Source organism: Gossypium hirsutum, chromosome D02 (genome assembly GCF_007990345.1).
Source record: "Gossypium hirsutum isolate 1008001.06 chromosome D02, Gossypium_hirsutum_v2.1, whole genome shotgun sequence".
In the NCBI taxonomy this organism is placed as follows: domain Eukaryota; kingdom Viridiplantae; phylum Streptophyta; class Magnoliopsida; order Malvales; family Malvaceae; genus Gossypium; species Gossypium hirsutum.
In genome coordinates, this window is record NC_053438.1 from 31924807 (window position 1) to 31938060 (window position 13254).

The window sequence follows — 13254 nt, forward strand, 5'->3', positions numbered from 1 at the left end:
ATTATATGAAAGAAAAAGAAATAAAAGAAGTAAGCATAAAGCTTAGTAAGTTTAAAGTAAATAAATAACAACATTTAACACAAATAATGATATGCAAGTATCATGTTCTTAAGTTTCCTCTTTACTTACTCTCATTTACTTTTTTATTTACTTACCTATTTAGATAACTTAAGATTACAACTTTCTCTTCTCTTGCTAAAATATTGGTTCTCACTGATATCATAACATATTCTTAACTCTTGTAACTCACCTGAAGTTGCTAATTATACTTTTACTTGAACTTCTATAGAACATAATCTGTTTTCTAGCCCGTTGAGCCACATTGGAATAATAAGGATACATGGGTCTCATATCTGATAATAACATGCCAAAGCCATGTCCCAGACATGGTCTTACATGGGATGTTTCCTGTACTGCCAATGCCATATCCCAGATATGGTCTTACATGGGATTTCTCATATTGGTGCCCATGCCATATCCCAGACATGGTCTTACGGGGGACCTCTCATCTCTGTGCCAACGCCATGTTCAAGACATGGTCTTACATGGGACCTCTCATAACCTCAATGATGCCAATGCCAAGTCCCAGACATGGTCTTGCATGGGATCTCTTTACCCAAATGTCATGACATTTGTATCCGATACATTCCTAATGTTTCAAAGGGACTTTTTAATACTAATTCTCTATCGTCTCATACTTGAGTCAACATTAAATAATTTCATAAAATAAATAGATAATTTCTGGAAAATAGTAGCATTAGTAATAATTATTGAAATATTGTATTTATTTACCGTAAACTTACCTCGGTACAAAAATGTGATCAAATCTAACACTTTAGTCCTCAATATTTTTCTTTCCCCGGTCTAGCTCCGGATTTCGTTCTTCTTGATCTATAATAGAAAATTTAGCTTATTTAATACTCACATTCATAAAAAAAGTCCTTGACTCAATTTTGGCAAAATTACAGTTTTGCCCTTAAACTTTTGCATATTTACACTTTTGCCCCAAATCTCGGAAATTAAACTTCATCTCTTATTCTTATGTTTTATAACATGCTGAACATTTTTCCCTTATATGGTAACATCAAATTCCCATTCTAACGCTTACTTATGAACATTAGGTATTTTTACCGATTATGTTGTTTTACTCGTTTTCACTTAAAATCGCTTAGCAAAAGTTGTTTAACATAATTCCTAGCTTCATATTCTACCATAAAACATCAAAATAAACATACTTCACCTATTGGTATTTTTCCAAATATGAACCCTAGGTTAAATTATTGCTAGAATAAGCTAAATCAAGTTACCGGGGCTTCAAAAACGTAAAGAACATTAAAAACGGGGCTTAGAATCACTTACTATGGAGCTTGGAAGCTTGAAAACCCTAACTATGGCTTCCCCCTTTGCTAATTTCGGCCAAATGAAGAAGATGAGCACAATTTGCCATCTTTTTCCCTTTTAATTCATTTTAATTACCAAATTACAAAATGCCCCTAACTTAAAAATTTTCTATTTCACTTATCTCATGTCTATTTTTGTCCATAACTTAACCAATGGTCTAATTACCATATAATGACCTCCAATTTAAAATTTCATAACAATTGGGCACCTCTAACATGTAGAACTCAACTTATGCACTGTTTACAGTTTAGTCCTTTTGACTAAATTGAGTGCCCAAACGTCGAAATTTTTGAACGAAATTTTCACGAAATCATTCCGTGAAATTTTAGGCCATAAAAATATAGGAAAAATAAATTTTTCCTCATCAGATTTGTGGTCTTGAAACTACTATTTCGGCTAGGCCTAAAATCGGTATGTTACATAGGAAGTACTCGTAATTGGACCCAATATGAGAGAGACTCAAAAACCTCTCATGGACATGAAGGGGGCGACAACCCTAGTAGGAATACTAGGGTGTGCCATCCACCCTAGTCCAACTCTAAGTAGGATATTGTTTTTCTATTTGAAATAAACAACTACAACTCAACAAGGGTTCTACCTTCTCTTCCTATAAATAGATGGCACCGGTAGAGCTATTAACACAACTTTGAGAGATTGTTATTCTAATGAAAAATAGAGAAAATTTATTCATAACTATTACATATATTTTTCCAAAATAACAATTCTACTGGTTTTTATTAAGAAGAGAGAATTTTTGTTTTCACCCCAAAAGGAGAGAAACTTTTTCTAGTGGTGTGCTTCGATTCAATTGGTTTGAGCCCACACTCGAAGAAGTTTGTGGTACGAGAATAGCAGAGAAGATCGTTTGGTTGAAAGTCGAGAACAAAGAACGTCCACTAAGATGAAAACATAAGTACAAATTTGGTTAAGGTTTATTGCTATAAATTTCATAAACCGGGTCAGTTTTAAAAATTTTAATTTTCTGTTGTGCAAGTAAACTGTTTTCAATCTAGGATTTTTCCAACAATTGCTATCAGCGCCAGGTTGTGCTATGTTTATGGTGTAAACTGAGATCGAATTTCTCTCTTCATCTTGTTTGATTAACATTTGATAAGATGTGTCATTCTTGTAAATATTTGCATGTTTTGGGAAATGTATATGAATGAATGCAATATTATATATTTGTCATATAATTATTAGTTTTTGCCAAGGTTATGGTTCTTAGGAAATAAACCATGGACTATCATCTGCACGTAGAATTATTTTTTATTTATTGAATTCTTGTGAGCTGGAAACAAACATAGGACATAAATGTATTTTTTCCAAAAAGGAGTCCATGATAATGAGATGGAGCGATGGTGGTCAAAGACACAATGAATGCCTTGTGGCTAAAAACATTGGGGAATGTTTTCGCCCTAAGCCGTGAAGCCATAATATGGAGAAGTGTAAAACAAACTTGCACTGCTAACTCTACTTTGGAGGCTGTGTATGTGGCTACTTTTGAGGCAACGAAAAAAAGCAATATGGCTTTGAAAGTTCTTAATCGATCTTGAAATCATTCCTAGTATGGAAAAAGCTATAACACTATATTGTGATAATAGTGCTGCAATAGCTAATACGAAGGAAATGAGAAGTCACAATAGAATGAAACACATTGATCAGAAGTATCACTTAATACGAGAGGCAATAACTGAAGGAATTATAGATGTGGTGAAAGTAGCTTCTGAAGATAACCTTGCAGATCCATTTACTAATACTCTTGTAACTAGGAGTTTTATCAAACACGTCGAGGATATGGGAATGCGAAACATGACACATTTACTTAACCAAGGCAAGTGGGAAATTGTTGGGAAATGTGACCATATTGTAGTAAACATGTATGTGTTTTCTATGTATTTAAATGATGAATAAATAATTTTCACATTTCTCTATTATGTCTTTTGTATTTCTATCTTTCATATTTTTCATGCATAGCGAAATTGTGACAAGCAATTATTAGTTCATTGATTGTCTAAGTTCAAACTGATGATGAGTGGCATTGTAAGAACGTTTACATTACGAGAAAAACAACTTACTTTAGTAGATAATCTAAACAAGTCAGTAATCCCGTAAAAGAATCAAAGTGAGCATTTTATTCAAATACTTAGAAGGATTATTATGTCATCTATAATTTCTCTTGGGGAGATGACTAGTATTGGCTATCGGAGTAATTGACCCCACAAGTAGAGACAGATGTATTCATTGGCAGAATGATACATTGGATTAGACCCAAGATGAATTAATTATGAATCCATTTGTGAATTAATTCAGTTGTGACGTTCATGGTATGATTTACCTAAATCTTGAGTTAGTCACTAGAAATGCGTATGTAACTCAAGTGCTTTGATATAAGTGGAGGCTTATGCTTTAAAGACGATTGAGCCAATTGTAACACCCCTAACTCATCCCCGTCGCTAAATTAGGGTTATGGAGTATTACGGTACCTACCAGAACAATTAACATCTTTGAAACCATTCATTTAGTAAATTACAAAATCAAAATCAAAATCTAACATCATGAATAATATACATACATTTACAAGTCTTGTATCGAGCATACGAAACCTAAAAATGACTTTGGAAACAACTAGGGATCAATATGAATCAAAATAGAAAACATGAAAAATTTTGAAAACAGGGATCACATGGCCGTATGGCCAGGCCGTGTGACAAAGCCCAGGCCATGTTGCTCAAGGACATGGTCGTGTGACCAAAACGTGTAACAAACTGTGCCCATGTCTCTTAGGGTCACATGGTTGTGTCGCTGGTCATATACCAAACCGTGTATATATTCGAAATAAGGTCACATGGTCGTGTCACCAAGCCGTGTAACTCTCTGAGGCCATGTGAACAATCCTGCACCTAAAATTAATAAGGCACGTGGCTGTGTGAGAAGGTCGCGTGTGGCACATGGTCGTGTGTTACAAAATGACTTCATTTTCAAGCCAAAACAACGACCATTACTTAGACACTAAGCCATACCATTTCCAACCGCAATCATGTATTCAAAATCACATATAACACACCTAAAACATACCAAAATCATACAACTTATGTGTCTAACCAATGTGCCCTCATTGACACCACAATTTTATGCATATACATTAAGCAATTCACCTAAGATATCACCAACATGCATATGTTATTCAATCAACAATAATGCTTCCAAATACCAAACCACATACCAATGGCAAATCAAACATGTCCATACCATATGTCAATAAGTATAGACTCAATTTAACAATTAACTTATTCCACATTCATATAATTTCATGGCCCGTTTAACTATAGCAATTTGACTCAGATACTTGGGTTTCCCAAATCACACTAGAGAGCATCGAGATGCTAACAGAGGCATCGAAGTGCAATCTTGTACAAGCGCGCATACTAACCCTATTGGCATGCCAATCGTATCCTAACTGTTTACTACGTTCAACTGGGCATTATAATTAAATTCATAACATTAATAAATTAATCAATCAAAGGCACTTCCATAATTTCCAAGCACTTTCAGTAATTTCCAATATATTCATTTCCATATCACTTATTCATAATATTCATCAACTATTAAATGTTTATTTCTCACTTGTACTTACTTGCAATATTTCAATATTTACAACTCAATAACAAAATTTCACATTAAATACAATTAACCACATATATACTAATACAAGCTATAAATAAATACACATGCATATTTTTATACTATGAACTTACCTAGATTATGCTTTCGGTTGACTAGTAGGGACAAATCTACAATTATCTTCATTCCCCAGTTAAAGACTATACGATTCAATTCTTGATCTATATAATGATTAAATTTAATATATCAAACTCAAATATATCATCAAACTTATTTCTATGTATATGCCCTTAAATTTTCATATTTACAAATTTTCCTAAAATTTTACATTTCTTTCAATTTAGTCCCTAAATCTCAAACTTTTAAATTATCACAATTTCACCCATTTTCATGCTAACTGAATTTTATTTTAAACCAATACAGCCCATAATTATTCAAAATTCACAATAATTTCATGTCAATTTTAATATTTTAACATTTCAGTCATTTAACTAAAAATTAACTAAAATCACTTTACAAAATTGACCTATTTCACTACCAAACTTAGTAATCTAACATCAAACTTCAAAAACACCTCAAACTCATTAATGACATAATCTAAAACTTTTAACAGTTTCACAAAATAGTCCCTGGATTAACTAGATTAAGCTACAACGAATCAAAAATATAAAATTTACGAAAAACCGATAACCCAAAGACTTACATGCAATGGCCAAATGTCAAGGTTGAAGAAAAGTTATGGTTTCTTTTAGTTTATTATGGTTTCGACTTGTGGAAGAAATAATTGAAGAAGATGACATACTTTATTACTTTAATCTTATTATAATATTTTATTAATTATAAAATTAACATAAAATACAACTTAAAAACAAGTCCTAACCGATCCATTAAACAAATATGGCTAAATTGACATTTAAATCCTTCCAATCATGTTAATTAAGTCATTTAATCATTAAAATTTAATAGCAAATAGGTTTTACATCTTTTACAATTTAGTTCTTTTTAATTAATTAACTATCCAAACATTAAAATTTTTTAACCGAACCTTCACATACTAAAACAATAACTCCATAAATATTTAATAAAAATATTTACGAGCTCGGTTCACAGAAACAAGGTTCCAATACCTCATTTTTTGAAACCACTTGACTTTCGAGACAACCACTTATACTTAACTTTTTATTCGATTAGCTAAAATTCTTCAAATCAATATTCAGTATAAAATTATAATTAAATCATATGATTTAAATACTAATTATTACGGACTTACTCGTCAGATTTATGGTCCTAAAATCACTATTTTTGACACCACTGAAATCAGACTGTTACACTGATAACTGATATTTTGGGTACATGACTTGTGTATAGAATGGATTTATTAGCAATAGTGGAATTCATAGCTCAATTAAAGAGTCAGTGATATCCTCTCATTGACATTGTGTGGATTGATAAATATGGAACGTGACTACAAGTTGCTTGTTCTCGAATGGGCAATTTATCACAATCATTTGTTGACAGTGATCATATTAATCATTAAGAAGACACAATGGTGACAATGAGATAAAATAGGATTGTATTGAGTGAACGAATTTAACTAAAAAGAATCAATGATATCATATGAGAGTAACACACACATGACGAGGTCATTGGATAAAGTAGTTGGATGAATTGCTTTCATAAAGAGTATACGATAAGGAGTTTTCAATCATGGTACTTCTTGTGGACTGACTCAATGATTAAGTATTTATGAATTATCGGAACAATTGTAACACCCTTAACCCATATCTGTCGCCGGAACAAGGTTATGAAGCATTACCAGAATATACAGATCAAACACAGACATTTCATATTATTTAACATTCATGTCAGAAATTATTCATAAGTCCTTTATATGATCCCTCGAGGCCCAAAACATGCATTAGAAACAAGTCGGGACTAAATCGGGTATTCAGAGAATTTTTCGCAAAACTTCAAAATTTTACCTTGGTGTAGGGGACACATGCCCGTGTGGCCAGGCTGTGTGGCTCTCACGGTCAAAAGACACGCCCGTGTCTTAGGCCATATGGGCATTTGAAGTAGGCACACGGCTGTGTCCCAACCCGTGTCCAATTTAGGGTGCTATCTGACTTGGGTCACATGGCCAAGCCACACGCCCTTGTGCTAGGTCATGTGAACATGCTGACTTATAATAAATAAGGTGCAGGGGTCACACGACCAAGACACACGCTCGTGTGCTAGGCCATGTGAACATTTCAAGCATTCTGTTTTACAAAATTTAAAGATGCAGGGGACACACAGCCAAGTCACACGCCAATGTGCTAGGCTGTGTGTCACATACGGCTGAGACACACGCCCGTGTCTCTGCCCGTGTGGACGAAATAGGCCATTTTCAAGCCTTATTTCTCACCCAATTTGTCTTCCACCTATATTCACACTTTAATACATTCACAAGCCAATACAATACATTTAAATCAATCTAATACCAAGTATCATGCATGACATATCAATAATATGACCAAGTCTTTATTTTTATCAAATTAATCTAATACTTATAATACATCTTTGTATTAAATATGTCATTTCAACAATTCATCAATATATCTATATGATTTCCATCATTCATTCATTTCAAACACACATCAACCAAATATAGACTCTTTTACACTTACCAAAACATATCTTTCACAAGCCATTCCAATGGCTAGTTACAACCAACACACAAACATGTCATCAATGGCCTAATTCAACCTATACATGTCATTATAACCAAAATTTAGTTTGTTACATATATCGAAATGAGCCGAAGGATAGTGTGAGATATCTCTGCCAAGCTTCGAACCCAACGAGCTTCCGAATTACTATAAAACATAGGAAAGTAAAATAGAGTAAGCATTTAATGTGTAGTAAGTTCGTATAACGAAAAAATAACTTACCATTCATTTACATTTAAGGTAAGCATGCAAAATTCATCCAAAGTAATTTGGCAATTAGCTTAAACACACATAACCTCATCAAGCATGTTACTCATGTATTTCATGTGAATATCAAGAATCAAGGATGAGCTCATCAAATATCAAATTTCCATCTGTTTTCAAGTATATACAGGTAGTAATTCATTTATAATTCATCTTAACTTATATCAGAACTTTGCCCGTTGAACCATTTGACATATCGATGGATATGCAGGTAGTACACATAAAGTACACACAACTATAATCTGTCAATTCATATTCGGGAATTCTCATGTCAGCATATAAACGGGAAGCTCTTTCGAGCCATAAATGGGAAGTTCAAGCGAGCCAATATCAGGAAGCTCTGGAGAGCCATTAATCAGAAAGTTCATGAAAGAGCCTTTAATCAGGAAGCTTCGAAGAGCCATATATCGGGACACTCATAAGCGCTACGGTGTGTCCACAACACATGCAGGATCACAACCAATCGGGATGCTCCAAAGAGCTATTAATGGGAAGCTCGCAAGAACCATATAACGGGAAGCTCATGAGAGCTAATAATGGGACACTCTTTCGAGCTGTGGTGTGTCCGCAACACATGAAGGACCGCAACCAATTCAGGAACCCTATATCCATCGAATTTCATTTATTCAAATGGAACTTAATATTTGTCGAACATTGTCGGATATGTGATTACTTTCATATACATGACACTTATACATTTCAAATACATAACATTCAATTTAAAACATATAAATGTACAATTTAATTACACAAACTTACCTCGACAATTGTTCGTGTACACAAAATCTACTAATCCGACACTTTTTCTTTTCCTCGATCTAACTCCGTATTTGGTCTATCTGGATCTATATTAATGAATTTAATATCAATTTAATACAATTCATATTCAATTTAATCCAATTCACATCTTAGGAAAAATTACTATTTTGCCCCTATACTTTTGATTAATTACAATTTCATCCATAGGCTCAGAAAATGAAATTCATGCAATTTAATCCTTATTCCAAGCCTAGCCGATGTTTACATGTAATAATAACAGCCTATGTATTTCACAAAATTCAGAATTTTTCCAAAAATTTTACATCTTTTCACCCTAAATCATGATTTCATTAAAATTCCCTTTACAAAAGTTGTTTATCTATCAACAACTTTTCATTTTCTACCATAAAACTTCATAATTCAACTATATTCATCAATGGAAAAACCCTAGTACTTTGATAACTTTGCAAATTAATCCCCGAGATATCTAGATTAAGCTATTACGATCTCGAAAACATGAAAATTATTAAAAATGGGACAAGAATACTTACCCAATTGAGTCAAATAAGCTTATTATCTTCAAGCTCTTCTAGCTAGGGTTTCCATGTTTTTTTATTTGGGAAAGATGATATAAAATGATGATATTTCTTATTTAATTGAAATATCATCTTTTATTATTTCATCTTTCCAATTTAGTCATTTTCTTTATTTAATTTTCCATTGATGAATCATCATACTTATCTACTAACTCCTCTTAATGGCCTATTTTCCATATAAGAACCTCCAATTTTGAATTCCATAGCTATTTGGTACCTATAGGTACTAGAACTTAACTTTTGTATTTTTATGCAATTTGGTCCTTTCATCACTTAAACATGTAATCGGTAAAAAATTTCTTAAAGAATTTTTTATACGATATTCCTATCATATGGTAGACCATAAAATAATATTAAAATAAATTTTCTTTAGGACTCGAATTTGTGGTCCCGAAACCACTGTTCCGATTTCACTGAAAACGGGCTGTTACAATGATGCTTCTAGACATAATTGTAGTTACTAGAACCTAATTGTATATGTTTGATTGGTCCCTCTGCTAGCTCAACAAAATCTCGATCGGACTGCATTTGAATTAGAAGAAAATTCTACGACTTTGGAAATAATTTAATTGAGTTGATTTGTTCAATGTGAAATTAAATTGGGCGGTCATAAAAATTGTTCAACTAGAGAATTTGATTAAATAATTTTCTTAAAAAATTAATTTGAAAAATCTAAGTGATTTTTGGAAAAATTAATTTTGATAAAGTAAAATCAAATTAATCAAATTAATTAAAATTAATATGATATTTTTGGAAATTAATCTTCAAGCCAAACAATTAGCTCAATGGGTAATTGAACTTGAAAATTGGACCTAAGATAGTAAATTAGGCCCGGCCTAAAATCGAGACTAAGACTTAAAAACTAGTCGAACCAAGCTTTGTATGTGAAATCGGGCTGTGGTCTAATTGATGGCTAGACCGGATCGGTTGAGCCGTCACTAGCCCGAACCAAACCAACAACAACCAAATCAGCTTGGGGTGCCGACGGCTGCGACGACGACATTTAGGTGATCGACAAATGGACGAGGGATTTGGGTCTTCGGTGGTTGAGCAATGGAAGAGTTACACTCCTATTAGGACTCTACCAAAAAATTTGATTTTAGATTAAGTATTCTAAAAATAATATTATTTTAATAGATTTAATATTAAATTTAATTTGATATTTATCTTAATAATATTTTATTAATTTAATATTAAAGTGATTGTCTTAATATTAAACTAAATTTAATGATTATCTTGTAGATAAATATTCTATTAATTTAATAAGGCTTAATATTAAATTTAATTGGATCATTATTTTACACACACCTAAATTTAAGAGAAATGTGTAGAGAGAAAATTTTCTCAAGAGATTATTTCAAAAAAATTCTAAAGATATTTTTTATTTACAATTTGACCCAAAAGTTTAGAGAAATTGTGAAATTACCCTACTGGTAATTTTTGTGAAAAGTTTTCTGATTTGAAGCGAGCCGACACTCGGCAGACGTGAGCTTGAGGATAATAGAGATGACCACTCGGTCAAAGCATTCATCCTAGATGAATCGAAAATGTACAATTTTGATTAAGTGTTTATTACTTTAAATATCGCAACCAAGTTCTTGTTTTGGATTTTTTTTTTAATTTTAGTTTTTCCCTAAATTTATTTTTCATTATGTTTTCCAAACATGATTTTCCAACATATTTTCGTCTGCACAATCAACTTTATACAAAAACCTAGGACATGCCGAAGACCTAATTCGGGCTGCCAACACTCTTATAAATAAGGCCTTAGTGGTTTGATGTAACTAAGTCCTTTTAGACGCATTCAAAAACCCTAATAGTTTAGGAGTATGATTAGATTTAGTTCTGTTTCGACTTTTCTAAAATCTTTGTTTTTCCTCTTGGAATCGATTTTGATCCAAGAGTTCTTTTAGATTACTAATGTATTTTAGTTTATTTCTTCTTTGTGAACGACGATAGTTGATTATTCCAATCGAGGGATTCGTTACCTCGTGATCTACTCTACATCGATTCTAGGATTATTCTAATCTCTTTCCTCTTTCAATTTAATCATGTTCTTTACATGTTTTATTTAATTGAGATCAAAATTATGAATAATAAATGAGTGACTAAATCTCTTAGGGAAAATTAACAAGTGGATAAGGATGTGGTTAACAAAAGATTAGGGTTTCTTGAGAGGATTAGTTAATATAGATTACACGTTTCTAAACCATAGGCTTGAAAACCCTAGGAAGTAATCATAGGCTAGATGAGATCGAGAGATAAGTCTAACCGAGTAAATCGTAGTTATTCTGGTTGAGAAAGTGAGTTCGGAGGATAAGTGAGTATCAACCAATCGATTAATTAGTTAGATGTCGGGAGGTAATAATTAGTTAATCGGTAACTAATTCACCCGAAAACCTTAATATGAAGTTAATTACAAACCTTGAAATGAGTTAATCTTCCTTATTGGTTTTATCGATTTAAGTCATTTGTTTATTTTCTTCTTTATTTATTTTAGTTATTTAATTTCTCTTATTAATCCCTTTTATGATTTATTGTAATATATGATTTAATTATTACTATTTAAACTTATTATTATAAAGAGATTTTTTACAGATTTATTCCATCCTCCCTTGGGTACAGATACGAACTCACTTACGAGATGTAATTGAGTCGTTTGTTGCCCGATCAAAAATTAAGTAGTTCTCGTTTTAGTTTAACAAAAGGGTAAATTTAAGAAGATAGTTTAAATAGGCAGCGGATAAAATAAAGATAATTTGATGGAAAAGGTGGATAAAAGAACTTAAAACAAGAAAGAACCCTTAATAGCAATTAAGGACCCGAATCTTATAAGTTTTAAGGTGAAAAAATATGAGTAGCTGGTTAGGACCGTGACCCACTATCTAGCAAGATAAGAACCAACGATATAAGATTGAACTCCACACTCGGAAGAGTGATAAGTTCAAGAAAGAAACAAGGTTGACGCCACTAGCTTAGCTAGATAAGTCAAGTTGAATCCCAAAGAAAATCGAGAATGAATAACTCACAAAGTTATATTTCATATGTCAAAAGTTGTATCCAAAGTTTACAAAAGAAAACTATTTATAGGCTGAATTATGTCCAAGCCGAAAAGACAAACAATAAAGGCAAATAATTATGCTAAGTTAAATGTCCAGCTGAAAACAACGTACTTGGTGAAATGGAAGTGCTGATCGGTCTTGATTCACGGCTTGATAGATAAGCTGAATGTAGCTTGATTCGGTGAATAGAGTTGATGTTTGTAGGTGCACCGAATGGAAGTTTGTTGATGAATGAACTTGTGGGCAGCCGAATGGTCTTGAAGTGTGAACATTCAGTTTTGTAGGTGTGAACAACAAGAATCAAATGAACACTTGAAAAGGTAGTTGACCAACTCATAATCTTTGGCAAGAGTTCATGAATAATTCGGTTGAAGAAATGCACCAAGCAGCCCAAGGTACATGGACAATCGGGTGCATGAATCCTTCATTAATTAGCTACAATGTATCAGCTTGATACATGTATGTTCAGCTGAAGGAATAGTGCTCTCCATACATGCATAGACGAATACATGCTTCCACATTAACTAGCTTCGATGAACCTAGAAGATACATGTATGTTCAGCTAATGATCAGCTCCTAACGTTCATGCATATTCAGGTTCATGCGCCACATTGAATGAGCTTCATTGAATCGGCATTGTGCATGAATTTGTCCAGCTGTATACCTTAAAATCCTGCTAAGACAAATTAAAAGCAAATTAAACACACAATTAAATACGTAATGGACTAAGACAGATTTAATAGATCTAATCAAGCTGTAGTAAACTAAACATAACTAAATGAGCTAAAGTAATTAAGATGTCTAAGTCTAGCTAGCTAAGTTAGCTAGCTGATTCGAATT